Genomic DNA, 22,795 nt, shown 5'->3' with positions numbered 1-22,795 from the left:
TCGGGTGTTCGCGCTCGCCGGAAGTTCGCGAACGTCGCGCGACGTTCGCCATTTTGGGTTCGCCATTGTTGGCGCTTTTTTTTGCCCTCTCACCCCAGACCAGCAGGTACATGGCAGCCAATCAGGAAGCTCTCCCCTGGACCACTCCCCTTCCCTATAAAAACCGAAGCCCTGCAGCGTTTTTTCACTCTGCCTGTGTGTGCTGAAGAGATAGTGTAGGGAGAGAGCTGCTGCCTGTTAGTGATTTCAGGGACAGTTGAAAGTTTGCTGGCTAGTAATCGTTTTGATACTGCTCTGTTATTGGAGGGACAGAAGTCTGCAGGGGTTTGAGGGACATTTAAGCTTAGGTAGCTTTGCTGGCTAGTAATCTACCTTCTACTGCAGTGCTCTGTATGTAGCTGCAGTGGGCAGCTGTCCTGCTTCTGATCTCATCTGCTGACTGCTGCAATAACAGTAGTCCTTGTAAGGACTGCTTTTATTTATTTTTTGTTGTTTTACTACTACTACTACTACTACTACTATAAGAGCCCAGTGCTATTAGTCTAGCAGTGTTGGGGAGTGGGACTGGTGTGCTAATCTGCTGCTCCTAGTAGTTCAGCAGCACCAACTTTAATTTTTTTTTTTTAATATTCATTTTTTTTTATTTTACTTTTTTTTATTTTACTACCGCTGTAGTAGTGTATAAGTTGACCTTTTAGGCATTATTTGCCCTGTAGGCATTATTTGCACACTGTTTTCTTCAACCCGCCATCGAGCTGTGTGACCTTGTTCACATTCTGTCTAAATATCCATAATATTACCGTCTCCAGAAAAAACACCGGAGTCACTTTTTTCAAGCAGCCATAATATATTTTACGTAATCCGTATCCACCGCTGTAGTAGTGTATACGTTGGCCTTGTAGGCATTATTTGCACACTGTTTTCTTCAACCCGCCATCGAGCTGTGTGACCTTGTTCCCATTCTGTCTAAATATCCATAATATTACCGTCTCCAGAAAAAACACCGGAGTCACTTTTTTCAAGCAGCATTCATATATTTTACGTAATCCGTATCCACCGCTGTAGTAGTGTATACGTTGGCCTTGTAGGCATTATTTGCACACTGTTTTCTTCAACCCGCCATCGAGCTGTGTGACCTTGTTCCCATTCTGTCTAAATATCCATAATATTACCGTCTCCAGAAAAAACACCGGAGTCACTTTTTTCAAGCAGCATTCATATATTTTACGTAATCCGTATCCACCGCTGTAGTAGTGTATACGTTGGCCTTGTAGGCATTATTTGCACAGTGTTTTCTTCAACCCGCCATCGAGCTGTGTGAGCTTGTTCACATTTTGTCTAAATATTGATAATATTATCGTCTCTAGAAAAACCACTTGAGTTACTTTTTTTCAAGCAGCATTCATATATTTTACGTAATCCGTATCCACCGCTGTAGTAGTGTATACGTTGACCTTGTAGGCATTATTTGCACACTGTTTTCTTCAACCCGCCATCGAGCTGTGTGACCTTGTTCACATTTTGTCTAAATATTGATAATATTATCGTCTCTAGAAAAACCACTTGAGTTACTTTTTTTCAAGCAGCATTCATATATTTTACGTAATCCGTATCCACCGCTGTAGTAGTGTATACGTTGACCTTGTAGGCATTATTTGCACACTGTTTTCTTCAACCCGCCATCGAGCTGTGTGACCTTGTTCACATTTTGTCTAAATATTGATAATATTATCGTCTCTAGAAAAACCACTTGAGTTACTTTTTTTCAAGCAGCATTCATATATTTTACGTAATCCGTATCCACCGCTGTAGTAGTGTATACGTTGACTTTGTAGGCATTATTTGCACAGTGTTTTCTTCAACCCGCCATCTAGCTGTGTGTATTATCGTTTCCAGAAAAACCAACTGAGTTTTTGTTGTTGTTGTTGTTTTTTAAAAATAATGCCAGGCAAAGGCAGGCCGCCACGCAGAGGCCGTGCTAGGGGCCGTGCTGCTATGCAATCCTGTGGCCCTAGCAAATTGCCCAGTTTTAAAAAGCCAATGACCCTGAACTCCCAAAATGCTGAAGAGGTAGTTGACTGGCTTACACAGCACACCCCATCCTCTACCGTTTCTAACTTTACCACAACATCCTCCTCATCCTCCACTGCTATGGCCACCCCACGTAACACTTCCTCCACCACCGGTGCCCCTTCTTCACTGGGGTCAGAGGAGTTATTTTCCAATGAGTTTCTTGAACTGAGTAATGCGCAACCATTATTGCCAGAAGAAGATGAAGGAGATGAGGACCTTACACCAGATTTAATTCTGGCAGAGAACACGATAGAGATGGACATAATGAGTGATGAGGAGGAGGTCCCCGCTGCTGCTTCCTTCTGTGATGTGTCAGAAGAAATTGATGCATCTGAGGAGAATGATGATGAGGAGATTGATGTTTTGTGGGTGCCTAGTAGAAGAGAGCAAGAGGAGGGTAGTTCAGATGGAGAGACGGAGAGTCAGAGAGGCAGTAGGAGAATAAGACTTAGAAGAAGCAGGGAGGACAGCCCGCAGGGATCAGCAGGGCAACAACATGTATCGGCACCTGTGTTCAGCCGGCCAACGCACCCGCCATTGCCGCCAATACCGCCAACTCCGCCAACTTCTACTGTTACCGCCAGATCGCACACTTCCAAAAAGTCAGCAGTGTGGGATTTTTTTAATGTGTGTGCCTCTGACAAAAGCATTGTAATTTGCAATGAGTGCAGTCAGAAACTGAGCCTTGGTAAGCCCAACAGCCACATAGGTACAACTTCTATGCGAAGGCACATGAGCGGCAAGCACAAAGCACTTTGGGAGCAACACCTCAAAGGCAACAGGCAAACTAAAAGCCACACTCCTTCTGGTCCAGCATCTTACTGCTCTACCTCTGCTCTCCTTGACCCGTCTGAACCACCCTCCACTCCGCCTTCCACCTTGACCACCTGTTCCCATTCCCAGTCATCTGCCACCAGCCAAGTTTCTGTGAAGGCCATGTTTGAGCGTAAGAAGCCAATGTCTGACTGTCACCCCCTTGCCCGGCGTCTGACAGCTGGCTTGTCTGCACTCTTAGCCCGCCAGCTTTTACCATACCAGCTGGTGGACTCTGAGGCCTTCCGCAAATTTGTAGCAATTGGGACACCGCAGTGGAAGGTACCCAGCCGCAATTTTTTTCTAAAAAGGGAATACCACACCTGTACCAACATGTGCAGAGCCAAGTTACCGCATCTCTGTCACTTAGTGTTGGGCCAAAGGTCCATATGACTACTGACGCATGGTCCTCCAAGCATGGTCAGGGCAGGTATGTCACCTACACTGCCCACTGGGTGAACTTGGTAATGGCTGGGAAGCAGGGAATGGGTAGCTCAACAACAACAGTGGAGTTGGTGTCACCGCCACGGATTGCACGCGGTTCTGCCACCACCTCTACTCCTCCATCGCTCTCTACCTCGTCTTCTTCTTCTTCTTACTCTGCTGCTGGGTCATCCTTCTCCTCCTCCACACCTGTGCACCCCCAGCTCCCCCTAGGCTATTCGACGTGCCAGGTACGCCGTTGTCACGCTGTCTTGGGGATGACGTGCCTGGAAAGCAAAAACCATACCGGATCTGTACTCCTGTCATCTCTGCAGTCACAGGCCGATCGGTGGCTGACCCCACACCAACTGCAGATCGGAAAAGTGGTGTGTGACAATGGAAGCAATCTGTTGGCAGCGTTGAGACTAGGCAATTTAACACATGTGCCCTGCATGGCACATGTGTTAAATTTAATAGTCCAACGTTTTGTCTCCAAGTACCCAGGATTCCAGGACGTTCTCACCCAGTCCAGAAAGGTGTCGGCCCATTTCAGACGTTCCTACACAGCCATGGCACGCCTTGCTGACATTCAGCAGCGCTACAACATGCCAGTCAGGCGTTTGATTTCTGACAGCCAGACTCGCTGGAATTCAACGCTCCTTATGTTGGAACGTCTGCTGCAACAACAAAGGGCCGTCAACGAGTACCTTTTTGAACTGGGTGGTAGGACTGGATCTGCACAGCTGGGGATTTTTTTCCCCCGTTACTGGGTGCTTATGCGCGATGCCTGCAGGCTCATGCGACCTTTTGAAGAGGTGACAAATATGGTCAGTCGCACCGAAGGCACCATCAGCGACCTAATACCCTTCGCTTTCTTCCTGGAGCGTGCCGTGCGACGAGTGACAGATGAGGCTGTAGACCAGCGTGACGAGGAGCTGGAAGCGCACGATTTCTGGTCGGAATCACCAGAACGAACCCAGGCACCTGCTGCAACGCAGGGAGAGGTGCCAGAAGTGGAGTCAGAGGAGGAAGGTGGCTTTGTGGAGGAGGAGGAGGAGGACCAACAGGAGCAGGCTTCCCAGGGGGCTAGTGGTGACCTTTGGGGACCCCTGGTCTTGTACGTGGCTGGGGGGAGGAGACCGTGGATGATGCAGTCCTTGATAATGAGGAAGCGGAGATGGATAGCTCTGCATCCAACCTTGTGAGAATGGGGTCTTTCATGCTGTCATGCCTGTTGAAGGACCCCCGTATCAAGAGGCTTAAGGAGAAGGACCTGTACTGGGTCGCAACGCTACTAGACCCTCGGTACAAGCATAAAGTGTCAGAAATGTTACCAACATACCACAAGTCCGAAAAGATGCGGCATTTACAAACCAGCCTGCAAAACATGTTGTACAATGCTTTTAAGGGTGATGTCACTTCAGGAACTCATCAACATTCCAGGGGCAGAGGTGCCAGTAATCCTGCCACGAGCACACCTGCAAGGACAAAGCCCTTTGGCCAGTCTGTAACGTCAGACATGCAAATGTTTTTCTGTCCAAGGCAGCGCCACAACCCTTCTGGATCCACCCTCAAAGAACGCCTCGACCGGCAGGTAGCGGACTACCTGGCATTAACTGCAGATATCGACACTCTGAGGAGCGATGAACCCCTGGACTACTGGGTGCGCAGGCTTGATCTGTGGCCAGAGCTGTCACAATTTGCCATGAACCTCTTGTCTTGCCCAGCCTCAAGTGTGCTCTCAGAAAGGACCTTCAGTGCAGCAGGAGGGATTGTAACTGAGAAGAGAACTCGCCTAGGTCACAAAAGTGTCGATTACCTGACCTTTATTAAAATGAATGAGGGGTGGATCTCGGAGGGTTACTGCACGCCGGAAGACTTGTTCTGACTTCTATGCAGCTGTCCTTCTCTTCAAGCCTCATGACTCCACACACAGCTGTCCTTTAGCGTCCTCCTCCTCCCTCCGCCACCGTTACAAACTAGGGTGCAAACCCTACTGGTTTAATTTTTTCTGGCCTCTGTGCTTCAGTGGCTGCAACCAAAAAAACTGGGCAAACAATGTCTACAAGGTCAACGTATGGCAAAAAATGACTATTTTCAGCATTTATATGGCATATTTTTTCTGGCAACTGTGCTTCAGTGGCTGCAACCAAAAAAATGCATATTTTCTGCATTTATATGGCATAATTTTTCTGGCCTCTGTGCTTCAGTGGCTGCGTCCAAAAAAATGCATATTTTCTGCATTTATATGGCATAATTTTTCTGGCCTCTGTGCTTCAGTGGCTGCAACCAAAAAAATGCATATTTTCTGCATTTATATGGCATAATTTTTCTGGCCTCTGTGCTTCAGTGGCTGCAACCAAAAAAAATTATATTTTCAGCATTTATATGGCATAATTTTTCTGTCAACTGTGCTTCAGTGGCTGCAACCAAAAAAATTTATATTTTCAGCATTTATATGGCATAATTTTTCTGGCCTCTGTGCTTCAGTGGCTGCAACCAAAAAAATTTATATTTTCAGCATTTATATGGCATAATTTTTCTGGCAACTGTGCTTCAGTGGCTGCGACCAAAAAAATGACTATTTTCAGCATTTATATGGCATATTTTTTCTGGCCTCTGTGCTTCAGTGGCTGCGGCCAAAAAAACTGGGCAAACAATGCCTACAAGGTCAACGACGTTGACCTTGTAGGCATTGTTTGCCCAGTTTTTTTGGCCGCAGCCACTGAAGCACAGAGGCCAGAAAAAATATGCCATATAAATGCTGAAAATAGTCATTTTTTGCCATACGTTGACTCAACGTATATGGCAAAAAATGACTATTTTCAGCATTTATATGGCATATTTTTTCTGGCAACTGTGCTTCAGTGGCTGCGACCAAAAAAATGCATATTTTCTGCATTTATATGGCATAATTTTTCTGGCCTCTGTGCTTCAGTGGCTGCAACCAAAAAATTTATATTTTCAGCATTTATATGGCATAATTTTTCTGTCAACTGTGCTTCAGTGGCTGCGACCAAAAAAATGCATATTTTCTGCATTTATATGGCATAATTTTTCTGGCCTCTGTGCTTCAGTGGCTGCAACCAAAAAAATTTATATTTTCAGCATTTATATGGCATAATTTTTCTGGCAACTGTGCTTCAGTGGCTGCGTCCAAAAAAACTGGGCAAACAATGTCTACAAGGTCAACGTATGGCGAAAAATGACTATTTTCAGCATTTATATGGCATATTTTTTCTGGCAACTGTGCTTCAGTGGCTGCGTCCAAAAAAACTGGGCAAACAATGCCTACAAGGTCAACGTATGGCAGTTGTTTAAAGAGAACAGTAGATTACTAGCCAGCAAAGCTACCTAAGCTAAAATGTCCCTCAAATCCCTGCAGACTTCTGTCCCTCCAATACAGAGCAGTATCAAGCAGATTACTAGCCAGCAAGCTTACTATCATCTGTCCCTGAAATCACTAACAGCTCTCCCCCTACACTATCTCTTCCAAGCACACACAGGCAGATTTTTCAGATACATTTTTGCCCTTGATCCCCCTCTGGCATGCCACTGTCCAGGTCGTTGCACCCTTTAAACAACTTTAAAATCATTTTTCTGGCCAGAAATGTCTTTTCTAGATGTTAAAGTTCGCCTTCCCATTGAAGTCTATGGGGTTCGCGAACCGTTCGCGAACCGCTCGCATTTTTGCGCAAGTTCGCGAATATGTTCGCGAACTTTTTTTCCGACGTTCGCTACATCCCTACTGGAGAGCAACACAAACATGCAAAAAGTTAATGGGAAATAAAACAAGGGCTTTTGTTTGCTATTTGATGGCCCCTATATGGACTGACAGCCTACAGAAGACTCTGTTTGGCAGTACACCTGGTTTTTATACAACCAAAACTTGCCTCCAAGCCTGGAATTCAAAAATAAGCACCTGCTTTGAGACCACTGGGAGCAACATCCAAGGGGTTGGAGAGTAACATGTTACTCACAAGTTACTGGTTGGGGATCACTGGTCTACATCATACTGAAAGTTAATTTTAAGGTGAACTAATCTTTTAACTCATCAGACTCTTCCAGATTTAATATCAGAGACTAAATGGCACATGTGCCATAAAGCCTAATCGTCCAAATGCAGGTTTATGAATGTCATGACATCTCTGTCTGATTTGGCCAAGTGATTGCTGGACCAAATTTTGCAGATTCAGTCATTGGCCTGAGGGATGAAGATCATACGGCACTTAGGGGCCGATTCACAAAGGGTCGAATATCGAGGGTTAATTAACCCTCGATATTCGACTGGGAATTAAAATCCTTCGACTTTGAATATCGAAGTCGAAGGATTTTAGCGCAAATAGTGCGATCGAACGATCAAAGGATTATTCCTTCGATCGAACGATAAAATCCTTCGAATCGAACGATCGAAGAATATCCTTCGATCAAAAAGACTTAGGAAAGCCTATGGGGACCTTCATTGAGTTTGATGGCTAACTAGGGGGTTGAAGTTTTTTCTTAAAGAGACAGTACTTCGACTATCGAATGGTCGAATAGTCGAAAGATTTTTAGTTTGAATAGTTTGATTCGAAGTCGTAGGTCGTAGTAACCCATTCGATGGTTGAAGTAGCCCAAAAAACACACTTCGAAATTCGAAGTTTTTTTACTTCACTCGAAGTTAGTGAATCGGCCCCTTAATTTATGAGGACCACATCTAAATGGTGATAGGGTCCTCGTCCTAACAGGATCCTCGAAAATGCCCAATAGATATCTGGGCTATTTCTGCCCACATATACAGGATCGGACTGGGCCGGTGGGACACTGGGCAAAAATGCGTTGGGCCACCAGGCCAGACCCGCGCCATGCACTCCTTCCCAGACACCAGCGCTAACTCTCCTAACCCAGATGGCAGTGCTTGCGTGCCGTAAGTTACATGCGCCGGTGGGGGCCAGTGGATGGCAGCATAGTGTAGACTTTGTGGCTGGGGGGTCCGGGAGAAGGTGTGGGGGGCCTCTGAGGCTGCAGGCCAGGTGGGCCCTGGGCCCCCCAGTACGACACTGCACATATAGGTCAGACAGGCAGTTCTGGGCAACGTATACATGGGCCAGTAAGCTGCCGACTTTGAGCTGCCAAGTTGGAAGCTTTTATCGACTCATGTATGGACAGCAGAACCACAATGAGGCCAATGTAACCGGCAAAAAAAAAAAAGGAGCAAGACAGCAACGAATTCCAGGAAATACTGCCCCATGTGATCATGTAATCATAAACATGGCCCACAACATTTTCAAGCCTACAGCAAACATATTTTTGAAACTTCTGTTGGTTTCACTTACAAATGTAAATGTTACAAATGTTTCTGTTATTTCTATGATGGGCCCATCTTCAAAAGAAATGCATGTTTTTGATATGACAAACGTATTTTTTATTTTTTGCACTCGTACAGGCTGATACATTAGATAGGTATAAGAAGGGGTTGGATGGTGTTTAGCAAGTGAGGGAATACAGGGATATGGGAGATAGCTCATAGTACAAGTTGATCCAGGGACTAGTCCGATTGCCATTTTGGAGTCAGGAAGGAATTTTTTCCCCTCTGAGGCAAATTGGAGAGGCTTCAAATGGGTTATTTTGCCTTCCTCTGGATCAACTGGCAGATAGGCAGGTTAAAATAAAGTTAAAGGTTGAACTTGATGGACGTGTGTCTTTTTTCAACTTAGCTTACTCTGTTACTCACTCATGTTGTTTAGTTTTAGAAATACAATCAACAAAAACTCAGTCTATCATCATCTCCTCCTGGCCAAATTGTTCTCACTTGTCTCACTAACCTGGGAGAGATTTAGATCATGCCCTATAAATTTCTATGAATTAGTTGATTTTGAAGCATGGATTGAAATTAATAATTGACACCACGTTGTATGTCAACACAAAGGGGAAAATTGCATTGAACACAAAACTCTTAAAATTTCTAGAAACAATGAAGAAGGCTTAACTTTTTCTGTCTGGAAATCCTTTGACATCTGTTTTCCCAATGACAATGCCTGTTACACTCTGAAAAATAAAAATGGTATGTTGTACAGAAATAAAACACAGATGTAGATAGAAAATTAGATTTCATGGTCTTGCACTCCCACTAGTTAAAATACACATATTTCTAAATAGCAATTATACAACTTTGCTTGTTCCACACCAGCCTGTAACTTAGTACCATCTAGATTTAATGGAAACTATTACAAACTATAAGCACAAAAGCTGACATTTGCAGAAAGAAACGCGATACGGACACATTTTTTCTTGTTTCACTTAATCATGAAATTGGCAAAAATAACTGAGCTCCGTTGCTCGTACTTTCCTTAACTGTTTTAATTTCCTGTGTCCCTCCGGTAACTCGAGTTGCAGGCAAATTTTCAGATGACATTGAATAAAAAAACCCCCACAAAAATCACCTGTATAATAAAATAATATTTATAACTGCTCACCACGCTCTTACGGAATCTTATGGAATCTTACGGATTCTGTTTAAAAAAAAAAAACATAGTTTGAATCCTTTAGTCTATATTTGGGGTTTATTAGGGCATAAAAGTTGTTGCAATGTACTTAATATTTTTGGGCTAAAAACAAAGGAGCTTTGATACAATGGCTTGTAATAATGGAAACATTTAATCTAAAATCTAAAGCAGATGAGATGAAAAACGATATTTAGCTTTCCTTGATGGTCTGCTGAAATAAAGGTCTCTATAGAGCTTAATGCAATCTCTCTTGGGCTTCACCAGGTTTGAAAGGCTGCAGGGGAGGTAGGGTCTTCACTTGCACAGATGTCAAAAGAACACAATAGGATATACACTTCTACCAATAAGCAAACTGCTGGTATTAAAGGTTCTTGATATATCTTGAGCTAAACAGGGCAAATAAGGACTTGAACGTAATCCTCATTGGTCCTTGTGATGCTGATAATTACTAGTGCACAGATAATCCCCCCTGCATAATGGACACCTAATAACAAAACAGTCACAACAAAGGCTGATGGGAGGGGGCTATATACTGTTTATCTAATCAAGCAACCCTCTCCCATCCAAATTCCAGTTTCCCTATTTTGCTTAAAGGGATACAGTCATGGGAAAACAGTTTTTTTTCAAAACGCATCAGTTAATAGTGCTGCTCCAGCAGAATTCTGCACTGAATCCATTTCTCAAAAGAGCAAACAGATTTTTTTATATTCAATTTTGAAATCTGACATGGGGCTAGACATTTTGTCAATTTCCCAGCTGCCCCTGGTCATGTGACTTGTGCCTGCACTTTAGGAGAGAAATGCTTTCTGGCAGGCTGCTGTTTTTCCTTCTCAATGTAACTGAATGTGTCTCAGTGGGACATTTGTTTTTACTATTGAGTGCTGTTCTTAGATCTACCAGGCAGCTGTTATCTTGTGTTAGGGAGCTGCTATCTGGTTACCTTCCCTCTGTTCTTTTGTTCGGCTGCTGGGGGGGGGAAGGAGCGGGTGATATCACTCCAACTTGCAGTACAGCAGTAAAGAGTGATTGAAGTTTATCAGAGCACAAGTCACATGACTTGGGGCAACTGGGAAATTGACAAAATGTCTAGCCCCATGTCAGATTTCAAAATTGAATAAAAAAAAATCTGTTTGCTCTTTTGAGAAATGGATTTCAGTGCAGAATTCTGCTGGAGCAGCACTATTAACTGATTCATTTTGATTTTTTTTTTCCCCATGACAGTATCCCTTTAATAAATAATAAAAGTCATAGATTTTTTTGATGAAAACAATTGGCTAAACGTAGGATCAGTCCTATTCGTTGAACTTTTGTTGTACAAGAGGGCATACCGCTCCTTTCAGTGTCGGACTGGCCCCGCGGGACACCGGGAAAATACAGGGTTGGCCCCGACCCTAGTGGGGTCAGACCCCCTCTCCCAAACAGTTTTTCAAAAAAACTGATCTTTGCGCATGCGCGATGCGCCGCCTGGGCAAGTATGCCGAGCAGCGCTTCGCCTCAAAGTAAGTAGCGGGGGGCCAGAGGTGGGGGCCCTGGAGAGGAGTCCCGGTGGGCCCTGGGCCCCCCAGTCCAACCCTGGCTCCTTTATCATCCTTTTTTGTCTTGCAGAATTTACATCAATGAGTACACTGATGGGTAGATTTATCAAAGGTCTAATTTCAAGCTTTTGTGAATTTTTTTTCACTCTCATAAATTCGAATATACTACTCTAATGGGAGGTTATTTAAGAAAATATTTGAACGTCTAATATTTGATCGAATAGCCCCGACCCAAAAATTCAAATCGAATATGAATCGAGTTTTCCCTCTGAAAAATTGAATGCCAAGAAGGCAATTAACATTTTCAAATGGTTCAACGGACCTCTGCCATTGACTTGTAAATGAAATGGGCAGGTTTTAGGTGGCGAATATTCAAATTAAAACTGTTTCCATGGTCGAAGTGGGATAAATCTCACATTCGAATTGGAGGATTACAATTCGAATGTGTGAATTTAGACACCAAAAAAAAATTCAGAAATTTGAATTTACAATTCGACCCTTAAAAAATCTGCCCATAAGAGTCCTTTTTATAACGTAGAACTAAGGGGCACATTTACTAAGCTCGAGTGAAGAATTCGAATTATAAAAAATTCGAATTTCAAAGTATTTTTTTGGGTACTTTGACCATCGAATGGGTCAAATTCGATTGAATCGAATGATTCGAACGATTCAAAGTAAAAATTGTTCAACTATTCGACCATTTGATAGTCGAAGTACTGTCTCTTTAAAAAATACTTCACCACTTTAAACCTACGGAGGTACAATGTTAAGGTCCCCATACATGGATAGATCCGCTCGTTTGGCGATGTCGCCAAACAAACGGATCTCCCTCCGATATGCCCACCTTGCGGTGGGCAATATCGGGCAGATCCGATCGTGGGCCCTAGGGCTCAACGATCGGATCCTAGCATTCTCAAACGGGCGGTCGGATCGCGGGACCGCATCAACAACAGATGCGGCCGCGATCCGACGGGATTTTTAAACCCATCCGATCGAGATCTGGCCGACTTTCGGCCAGATCTCGATCGGGGAAGCCCGTCGGGGGCCCCCATACACGGGCCAATAAGCTGCCGACACAGTCTGTCGGCAGCTTTTATCGGCCTGTGTATGGCCACCTTTAGCCTGTGGGGGCCTTCTCCAGCACTTTTCTAACATTTTTTTGATCAAAGAAAAATCCTTTGATCGATCGCTTAAAATCGTTCGCTTCGAAGGGTTTTATTGTTCGATCGAACGTTTTTTTACTTCGATTGATCGAAGGATTTGCGCTAAATCCTTCGAATTCGATATTCGAAAGATTTAGATTCAAGGGTCGAATTCGAGGGTTTATTAACCCTCGAAAATTCGACCCTTGATAAATGTACCCCTAAGAGTTGAAGATCCCCTGAAAATAATCTCCAGCATGTGCCTTGATAACTAAAAACAGTGAAGGCCAACAAAGACCCCAGCACTTTAATCAAGTGGACAATAAAAAACTCAGACTGAAAAAACCTAAGGAGACACTTTTTCGCTTTTTCTTCAGGAGGTTGACCGGTGTATCCAAATTAAAGAAGAGTTGACAATTCATAAGGATGGGCAGATAGACCAAAATACATTAATGCATACGTCAATGGTGTGTTACAGCAGAGGAAGACTCATGAAGAAAGGGCCAAAGTCATTGTTTTGACATGAAATGTATTTGTATGATGTTCCTGAGAAAGAAATTGCCAGGTCAGGGATCAAATACTGGCTGTAGTTACACTCTGCTCAACCCTCCATGGAATTTGAAAGCTTGAATGATCAGAACTGCAGAATATGAAGTGGAGCCCCACCCTGATATGATAAACCGGCAGATGACATTGTCAAGATAGACAGATCATCTCTCTAACAAAGCCTGGAGTTTATCATCTAGAGACAGAAGCAGGTCCACATTTCCATTACAGGATCCGTTATCCGGAAACCCATTAAACATAAAGCTCAAAATTACAAAAAGACTCAAATTTTAACCATATAATCCAAATTTTTTAAAATGATTTCCTTTTTCTCTGTAATAATAAAACAGTAGTTTGTACTTGATCCCAACTAAAAAATAATGAATCCTTATTGGAAGCAAAACCAGTCAATTGGGTTTATTTAATGTTTACATGATTTTCTAGTAGACTTAGGGGCAGATTTATCAAAATGTGAGTTTAAAGGGGAAGTAAAGTCTAAAATAGAATAAGGCTAGAAATGCTGTATTTTGTATACTAAACATAAACATGAACTTACTGCACCACAAGCCTAATCAAACAAATGATTTATGCTTTCAAAGTTGGCTACAGGTGGCTGTCATCTTGTAACTTTGCTAAGCATCTTTGCAAGACCAAGACTGTGCACATGCTCAGTGTGGTCTTGGCTGCTTAGAGATCAGCTTAATGATCAAAACAGCACAAGTCAAATAATATCTGCCAAAAGCCGATACAACAAGACTGATTAATAATCAGAATATACAGACTGCACTGGGTCCTGTGTTGTCATGTAATCTAATGTGGATTTTATAGTTTTTGTATTGTTTAATACAAACTTTCTCCAACTCTGCAGAACCAGTGGCTGCAGCAAAATAATCCTCCAAATAGAATCCCAGTTTATCTGTTTAAATCTGGCTCCATGATCTTTGTCCCTGCAGCTGGAGTTGGAAACAGTAAAGGGGATGTAAAGGCAAAAATAAAATCCAATATAAATCTCTACACAGTCACCGACTGCTCTACAGGGAAACAAACAAAGCTGCTTGAGTTCTCCATGGCTGGGAAGTAAGGCGGTGGCTCCCCCTGCTGTTCATAAGTATGATTGTTTCCCTGCTCAGCAGTTAGGGACTGTCTGACAATTCCTATCCACAGCAGTAAATGAAGGGAGAATTTCACTGCATACAGTCAGGTTTCTTATAAAAACGGTAAACATTTTTGAATTAAAGTATATTGGAGATAGGTTTCTTTTTCATTAAGAAAGTAAAATTTTTTATTTTTTGCCTTTACATGCCCTTTAAAGCTTAATAAATAAAAACTCACCCACGTTCTATTCATTCATTTGTAATTTTTAGAATTGCATTTTTCAAAAGGCGACTGTTAGAAGTCACCATTTGATAAATACAGTTCTAAAAACCCATAGGAATGAATAGACTGTATATGCGTTATTATTTATTAAGCTCTAAACTCACATTTTGATAAATCTGCCCCTTTAGGTATGAAGATCCAAATTATGGAAAGATCCATTATCTGGAAAACCCCAGGTCGTGAGCATTCTGGATAACAGGTCCCATACCTATAGCTTCGGTTTTCTCTGCCGTAATAAACAGACTTTCTTATCTTCTAAACAAACTTAGGAATCTAAAAAGTAAACATAATTTCCTGAGTTTCAGTGGTATGATTATCTTCAATGATATCACTTCACACTTTTCAATGAGAATGCGAGAGTTATATTTGCAAAGAAATGAGAGTGTTAATGAAGGTTATAAAGCTAAAAATACATGGACTTGTATTAGTTGCCGTGTCTGTAACTTAATGGCCCAGCTAAGAGGCCAGATGATGACCTGTCCAAATTAAATCTAGCCAGAGATTGGTTACCTATCTATCAGGCTGGTTCAAAAAATAATTTTGTGGAGATTATCAGACTCCTCTCGCAACTGGCCTTAGGCCCCTATTATGATCTAATTGTTTGGTCCTTTGACCTCTATAGTGTTTGGAAATATATAACAATTTAACATAATTAAAGAGACATTCATGATGCATTTTTTTATAATTTCACGATTCAAACTTGTGCTCAAGTCTTTAATGCTAGCTAAAATATATTAATGGGACAGTATACCCCCATTATCAAGCTCAATGAAGTGAATGGGGTCTGTGCAGCATACAATAATAATTCTTAGTTAGGCTTTACTTTAAAGGAAAACTAAAGTTTAACTGAAGAAGTAGCTAGAAATATTGTACATTATGTTATGGGCTTCTGTACCAGCCCAAGGCAACCACAGCCCTTTAGCAATAAAGATCTGTGTCTCCAAAGATGCCCCAGTAGCTCCCCATCTTCTTTTCTGCTGATTCACTGCACATGCTCTGTGCTGCTGTCACTTACTGAGCTTAGGGAGCCACTCACAATATACAGTACACATAGAATAGAAATGTCACAATATAAGGCTGATTAGTAATTAATACAGATAATTACTACATGGCAGCACAGAAACCAGTGCAATTAGCATCAGAATTTAATAATCAGCAAACCTGTAGCATCAGCTTATATTACAGCCAGGGAAGCTCATTTTCTGCTGGATAATTAGTGACGAGCCCTAAGCTTAGCTTCTCAACAGCCAATCAGAGCCCACTGAGCATGTGAGTGTCACAGACATTTTCCAAGATGGTGACCCCTGTGACAAGTTTGAAGTCCTGGATCATTGCTGCTATTGACAAGCTGGAACTTTAGCCTCGTGCACTAAGGTCATTATTTAAAATATGGTATTTAAGCCATATTAATTTTTAGGGTTAAGTTCTCCTTTAAGACACAAAATACAACATGCATTCTGCCAATCATGTATACAAAAACTGAACGGTTAAAGGGGTGGTTCACATTTAGTATGTTATAGAATGGCTAATTCTAAGCAACTTTTCAACTGGCCTTCATTCTTTTATTTTATAGCTTTTTAATTATTTGATTCTGTCTCTGGCTAAATATAGTTATTGCTACTATTTATAACTCATATAACACTCCAGTCTTTTGTTCAAAGCAGTTCATAGTTGCTAGGGTAATTTGGACCCTAGCAACCAGATTGCTGGAATTGCAAACTGGAGAGCTGCCGACTAAGTGTATAAAAGAAAAACAATTGCAAATTGTCTTAGAAGATTAATCTCTACATATTACTAAAAGTTAATTGAAAGGTGAACAACCCCTTTATTCCACTTTAATTTAAATCATACTAAAAATGCATTAATCCACAGCATAATATAGGGTTAGTAGTATGATTTAAAAGAGATAGGATGATTTCACGCACATTTTAATAAGATACTAGCTTAGTAATTTAATCAACTGTTTTTTGCAAAGCTTTTACCTTTAATTTCACTTGTAACTTAAGGAATGTGCCTGTCATCCTGTCATCGGAAAACATGTTTTTTTCAAAATGAATCAGTTAATAGTGCTGCTCCAGCAGAATTCTGCTCTGCAATCCATTTCTCAAAAGAGCACAGATTTTTTTATATTCGATTTTGAAATCTGACATGGGGCTAGACATTTTGTCAATTTCCCAGCTGCCCCTGGTCATGTGACTTGTGCCTGCACTTTAGGAGAGAAATGCTTTCTGGCAGGCTGCTGTTTTTCCTTCTCAATGTAAATGAATGTGTCTCAGTGAGACATGGGTTTTTACTATTGAGTGTTGTTCTTAGATCTACACGGCAGATGTTATCTTGTGTTAAGATCGTACGAATTTACCATCAACTAAAAAGACCAATTTGCCAGGAAAACAAAGGGGAGCTGCCTGCTTGGCCCTGCAAACATAGATAGATTGCACTGGGACCGACAAAGATTTTTTGACCTGGCCGATCAATTTCCTGACAGATGTCGGCTGAAAAATCGTAAGATCGTTCGAATCCCACTAACCGCACGATAATTTCGAAGGATCGGTCGAGCTTCCCTAAAATCGATCGTTCGGCAAGAAGAATCGTCGCGTCTATGGGGAGCTTTAGGGAGCTGTTATCTGGTTACCTTTGCATTGTTCTTTTGTTTGGCTGCTGGGGGGGGGGGTGTGATATCACTCCAACTTGCAGTACAGCAGTAAAGAGTGATTGAAGTTTATCAGAGCACAAGTCACATGACTTGGGGCAGCTGGGAAATTGACAATATGTCTAGCCCCATGTCAGATTTCAAAATGGAATATAAAAAAATCTGTTTGCTCTTTTGAGAAATGGATTTCAGTGCAGAATTCTGCTGGAGCAGCACTATTAACTGATTCATTTAAAAAAATATATATTTTTCCCATGACAGTATCCCTTTAATAAAGCGGGCAGCTTCCATAAACATCCAAATTTTAAATGATGCATAAACAAACAAACTTTTTTTTTTGCTTGACAAATGACGACAGGAACGTGGATGTCGTGAGTATAGTTTTTTTAGTTTGTGAAAGTTGCTGAAGCTATAACAAGTGCATCTTGTTAACATTCATAGTCATGAAGGCTGATGACATCACAGATAAGATAAATAGAAACAACGTGAAAAAGCTCCTCAAACATGACAGATATTATGGGGTCTGTTTACTAAAGGGAAATGAAAAGGTTTTCCATAAATGTCCGTAAATAAACCTGCAAGTTTACGAAGTCATTTATTGTTATCTCGACTGTAAATACGATGTTTAGCTCTCCATCTTCGCATGTTTACAAAAGCTACAGCACAAATATCCACAATAAAAGTCATCATGGAGAGTTTTCCCACCAGTGAAGTGGAGGTACCTGAAAACTGACACAATAATACAGGTATGGGACCTGTTATCCAGAATGCTTGGGACCTGGGGGTTTTCCGGATAATGGATCTTTCCGTAATTTGCATCTACACAAAGAAAATCATGTAGATATTAAATAAACCCAATAGGCTGGTTTTGCTTCCAATAAGAATTCATTATATCTTAGTTTGGATCAACTACAATGTACTGTTTTATTAATACACAAAAAACGGAAATAATTTTAAAAAATTTGGATAAAATGGAGTCTATGGGAGACAGCCTTTCGGTAATTCGGAACTTTCTGGATAATGGCTTTTCGGATAACGGATCCCGTACATACACATATTTGCAGGTGATCATTTTCTCGAGACAGATTCGGGAATCGCCTCTCTGATAATTGGCAGGTCTAATAGATTTTTTTTGGGAAAGTAAAGGTGGCCATACACTTATGCCCCTGATGAAGCTGAGCAATCAGCAAAACGTGTAGGGTGGACGGAGTAGCTCCAACCTGTTCCCGACGTAGACAGGCAGGTTGTGCAGGGAGGAAATATTGGAAGGGAAACTACTATGATATTATTAAGCCATTTGGTGAGCAAAGCAAGATGCTATTACTTTTTTTATTAAATAAGGACACCACCATTCCACCGTATGCGTTTTTAAGTATAATATTGTCTGCCCCTCCTCTATGCCTTACTCGATACCGGGTTAATACGAACGATCGGATTACAACAAAGAGACTGGGTAGCGACTGAATGAGAACCACATCAACTAGCCGATGCATCCTTGATTGCCAGAAAAAATCAAACCTTCCTGATCAATATCTTAGCCAGATATTAACCGGGAAGATCCATCAAACCCTGTCGAATCAGTCTACAGGACCGATATCGGCAGCTTTAATCTGCCCATGTCTGGTCACCTTTAGAGAATGAACCCCATCAAATTAAAAACATTTTTTTTTAAAGAAACATTTGAGAATTGCCTCTCTGAACTGATATTAAAAACAATCCAATCATGGGGTATGATTAAGTGCCTACTGGCAAAAACCGCGTAAGGCTATGTGTTAATCTACTTTGTGGCCTAAATAAAGTTCTCAGTTCTTTCACAAGCCTGTTTGTGGGATCTGTGAGAGCCTGCCGTTTTCTCCTTTGGTTGGATGCCTCCACCTTAAGCTGTAGGTCTGGGACATGAGCACCCAAGTCCCACGTATTACTGGTAAGATAATAACCTTTTTAGGTTTTTACATTGGGACTTTTTCTTTAAGTGCACGGGGTAGTTATGGGCCTTACTGCAAGATGTCACAATATATAAAATGTGGTATGTGGCAAAAAGTCCATGTCTATCATTAGCACTTCATTGCAACAGACAAACACACTAGGATTTAGCCTATTTCCTACTTCCATAAACTTACCAAGCAGAGAATAAACGTTAAACAAACCAAAGGGGAATTTAATGGTGCTGTAACATACAAACGTTGAAGCAAATTATTAGGGACAGCTATAACAGCTCAAAAAAAATACCAAACGTCCCCTGCTGCATTATGATTTTTGCTCTGCTGAATCTTGGCAATTATCTATTCAGAATTCAATCAGTCAGATACAAAAGGTTCTCTTATATGTTCAAACAAAGACTTGGCTAGTCAGAAAGTACAGGTCTACGTACCATGACACAGGCCTGGAGAGCATTGGCAGCATCAGTTTACATCCCCTGCAATGTACATAAAGAACAGTAACAATTAGAGGATTGTAATACCAGAAACATTGGTATCAGCTGTGGGGAAACATGGTGACAATGTGACAATGAAGCCATTTGTGCCCGGCTATAAGCGGATGGAACTGTACGGGGGTTGGAGAATGATAACAGTGTCATTGATACCCACCGGGCGGTTGAGATTAGGGGGTAGGTCGTAAATGTTGACAAATCCCTGATTGAAAGTACACGCCATCCTTATACCTGGAAAGATAATAGAGACTGCAAACTCAATGTGTACAAACAATGTGTGTAACTGTAGAGACGCGCAGAGAGTCTTTCGGGGCAGGGAGATTGGAGGTCGGGAGGGTGACAGCCAGTCTGACCCTGCTTAGGGGCCTTTGTGAAAAAATAAGAAAAAAAATTAATACATTTACCTCTTGCAAACACCTATGCCTCCAGTGACCACCAGTTTCTTATTGCCACACTGTCCACCAATATATATATGTATATATATATATATATATATATATATATATATATATATATATATATATATATATATATATATATATATATATATATGGTGGAGTGTCCCCCCAGCCCCCCTCGCCCTTGACAAAATTCAACACAACAGATTTTGGAGTGGCTCTTATAAGGAGTAGGAATTTCAGGATATTGTATCACTGAAAATCATATGTGCTTCAAAAATGCCCCTTTAACAATTTAAGTGCCTCCGAAATGCCACGTTTCTGGGTTATGCAGAACTTGATTTTATTCCCCACCTGGCCTAACCTGTTTCCCACTTACAGGCCTATTATTGCCTGCCCTGAACACTTGCCTACCCAGGGGCTTATTATTGCCTGCCCTGACCTCTTGCCCACCCACAGGCCTACTATTGCCTGCCCTCTTTCCTGCCTACAGGCCTATTATTGCCTGCCCTGACCTCTTTTCCACCTACAGGCCTATTATTGCCTGCCCTGCCCCCTTTCACACCTACAGGCCTATTATTGCCTACCCTGCCCTCTTTTCCGCCTACCGGCCTATTATTGCCTGCCCTTATTCCCATCTACTGGCTTATTATTGCCTGTCCTCTTTCCCACCTACATGCCTTTTATTGCCTGCAATCTTTCCCACCTACCGGCCTGTTATTGCCTGCTCTGACCTCTTTGCCACCTACCAGCCTATTATTGCCTGCCCTGTCCTCTTTCCCATATCGCTTGCCCTGACCTCTTTCCCACCTACAGGTCAATAATTGCCTGCTGTGACCTTTTTACCATACTTTCCCCTCTACAAGCCTATTACTGCCCCCTACCTGCCCTGACGTTACTTGCACTTCTGCCCCCCTGGACCACTTTTCAGCCATTTTTCTTACATATTGCACTGTTTCTGCACTGTTTCACCCCTTTGTCTCCTGTCAGACTGTGTTGTTAATTGTGAATGTTAATAAAGTTTGACATAGAAAGGAAACAGATGGGCGGGGCCAGCTCCCCAAGCAGGTCACAGTAATGTGTACAGTTTTGCACCTGGGTCTGTGGGGTTTCAGTCACGTTACTCTAAATGTTATTAAACTATTGCTCCCAACAGTCCCCTGATACTCTTTAGCATCAGTAAACATTCATTTGCCTATAACTCTCCTACCATGATTCCACATTTAAAAAAACAGCACAGGAATGGGCTAGAGAACTGGTAAATGGGTGGACATTGGCTTCCAACTCTGCCAGTCTTCACTGGGTTGGCTGCCCAGCAATGTTCCCTCTAAGGGACAGATTTACAAAAGATTGAAGTGGCTGTCGCTAGGGAAAACTGGCCAGAAATCTCATCCACAGGGAGATCACCAATTTACTAATAGGCGTAGAGGACAATTCGCTAATGTAAGAGGCTGTTGCTCGCACAGTTTTGCACTCTATCACCAGACAAATTTTCACTCAGGCAAACAATCTTTTCAAATTCAAAGTGCGAATTTTATATAACGTTACCTTGTTCGCCAGAGTTTCCTTCATCAGCTCAGACCTGGCAAACTGATAAGATGAAGCTACATCCTCCTCTTATGTAACTGACATCATATCCTGTACGCCGAAAAGTCATAAAATCTTTTAAAAATGCTGGCGTTTTTTCATATTTTAAAGCGGGGTTGTCTTTGTTTTTATTTTAACCTTTTTTTTTACCATTTGAGGGTCATGCCACATTTGTTTTAGGGTTGGCTCATGTCTAGGGCATTAGAGGATCTCTTTAGTCTTTATTTTGCTTCCTTGAATAATAATTTATTTTTATTATTTTTAATAAGGGGCCACTTCAAGCATTTGCACCAACATCTCTAATAAAAACATATATATGACCTATATGTACCCACCATATTCAAATTGACCTAAGTTTCGCTAGGCAGAAACTAACGTTAGTAAAAGTTCGCTATCAAATCCTCGCGCTGACGAATTAACACTAGTGAAACTTCGTCAGCGTTCGGCTGCAGGGATGCAACTTTGCATTTTAGTGAATTAGAGTAGTGGTAGCGAATTTGCGCCTGGTGAAGTGGCACGAAGTTTGGGAAGCCTTCACAGGCAAAAATTCGCCCTTTAGTGAATTTGCCCCTAAGATGTTGCGCTCGTGCATACACACCTATTGTGAGGCCGGAGCAAGCACCAAATTGTGGTGCGCACAAAGAATTTTCTGTGAAAGCACAACATATTGAAACGTTTAAAAATGCACACACAAGTTTAAAATCTGTTCGAAAAGATTTTTTTTGTGTGCAAATAGCCGAGAAGGAATTAAAGCCCAGAACTTCCCCTCCCTAATTACATATTAAAAAACTTACATATAACTTAATGTTTCAGTGCGTCAACAGAGGCTCTGATTTGATATAGGATTTGGCATTTCTGTTTGTTGATAAGTGTTTCGACTCTCCGTTGCTGTGCAGCACCAAAGCCGTTAAGCTGCTTTTTCCTTTAATTTCCTAGGATGTGCCTGACTAGCAGATATCCTATATGAGCTGGATAGCTTTCCCTTCTTTATATCTGACCGTGACCCCTTCATTCCAGGGCCATTTTCCATTTAGAAATGCCTGAGCCTAGCCAGTAATGCCATGGGATTCCGTAGGGGTAAGAATCAGCCAAATTTTTTCATTAGTAAATCAATTCCAAATGGTTGCTGAAATTGCAAGAGAGCTGTACCAGTGCCATACATCAGTAACCAAAATGAGTTTGGATAAGAGCAAATATATAAATATCCTCTAAAATCTCCACATTGGCTGCCTGACATTTCTACTTTAAAAAAAAAAAACAGTTGGACAGAGCAAGTCTGAATGAGTTTTATGTGTCGGTGACTAACTGAGCTCCTATAATAATTTGCATGGGGTA

Source organism: Xenopus laevis, chromosome 9_10S (genome assembly GCF_017654675.1).
Source record: "Xenopus laevis strain J_2021 chromosome 9_10S, Xenopus_laevis_v10.1, whole genome shotgun sequence".
NCBI lineage: Eukaryota > Metazoa > Chordata > Amphibia > Anura > Pipidae > Xenopus > Xenopus laevis.
Note: the sequence above shows the minus strand (reverse complement) of the source record.